We start from the raw sequence: 1,480 nt of genomic DNA, 5'->3' as shown, positions 1-1,480 counted from the left end.
GTGGGGCGTGGCCTGGGCGGGCTGCCCTGATCTGCCCTCGCTCGCCCGGTCCCCGCCCGCGCGCCGCCCTCCCCTCCCCTCGGCCGCAGTCCCAGCGCGCCCTGAGCGCGCTGCCCTCCGCCAAGGGCCGCCCACTGCCCTGCCAGCTCCTGCAGGGGCTACCCCGCGAGGGCCCGGGGCGGTGGGAAGGAATGACGCGGGCCGGGGAGTGGGGCCTCCCCGGGGAATCCCGGCCCGCCTGCGAATAGCCCGTTAGCTCCTTCTGGGCCTGGGACCGGGGAGCGCCGGACTGACCAGCTCCGCGGCCGCAGCCCGGGGAAGCGCAGCCCCGCGGGCGGGCGCAGCGTGGGCGCCTGGCCGGATCCGGCCTCAGTGGGTGGCCGCCCCACCCAACTTCCAGGCTTCCCCGTCCTACACCTCCCCATCCTGCCCCTGCCCATGCCTTCTGCAAGGATCGCAAAGCCCAGGTTCCGGAGCTCCGGGCTAAGTCCGCGGGCACCTCCCGGGACCTCCTTCCAAACCTCATTAATGAACCCGTCAGAACTTATTTATTGGTAGAAAGCCCTGCAGACGCTTTCTTTTATCTTAGGCTCTGAGCCGCGCGTCCCATCCTGCTCAGACGTCAACCAGGGTGTCAGCAAGCAGAGAGAAGTGTGATGCTTAGCAGGAATGCTGGAGAAAGTTAAAAGCTTTCCGTTAAACTCCAATTTAGGTGTTTGTTTGTTTGTTTCATTTGGAGTCAGTCTCCCTTTGTCGCCCAGGCTGGAGTGCAGATCATAACACACTGGGGCCTTGAGCTCCTGGGTCCTACCGATTTTCTTGCCTCAGCCTCTCCAGTAGCTGGTACTACAGGTGCACGCCACCACGCCTGGCTAATTTTTTTTTGCAGAGATGGAGTATTTCTATGTTGCCCAGACTGGTCTCAAACTCCTGGCCTCAAGCAAGCCTCCCACCTTGGCCTGCCAAAGTGCTGTGATTACAGACATGAGCTACAGCCCCCGGCATAGATGTATTTTTTAAAAGTTATTTGAAACTCAGAGTAATGAATGGTACCTTTAGGCATTACAATTTGGTGATTCAAGTGTGTGTGTGTTTGTGTGTGTGTGTTTTGTTTGTTTTAATTTGGCCAGGCGCGGTGGTTCGCACCTGTAATCTCAGCGCTTTGGGAGGCTGAGGCAGGTGGATCATTTGAGCTCAAAAGTTTGAAACCAGCCTGGGCAACATAGCAAGACTCCATCTGTACAAAAAAAAATTAAAATTAGCTGGGCATGATGGTGGAAGCCTGTAGTGCCAGCTACTCACAAGGCGGGAGGATTACTTGAGCCAGGGAGGCAGAGGTTGCAGTGAGCAGAGATCGTGCCACTGCACTCCAGCCTGGGAGACAGAGTGAGACCCCATCTCAAAATATATATATATATAGTATTCTGAATGAATAGACATCTATCTATCTATCTATCTATCTATCTATCTATCTATCTAT

This window comes from Rhinopithecus bieti, unplaced genomic scaffold (genome assembly GCF_001698545.2).
Source record: "Rhinopithecus bieti isolate Rb0 unplaced genomic scaffold, ASM169854v2 scaffold_42772, whole genome shotgun sequence".
In the NCBI taxonomy this organism is placed as follows: Eukaryota; Metazoa; Chordata; class Mammalia; order Primates; family Cercopithecidae; genus Rhinopithecus; species Rhinopithecus bieti.
The sequence above is the reverse complement of the archived record's forward strand: the minus strand, read 5'-3'. Positions refer to the sequence as shown.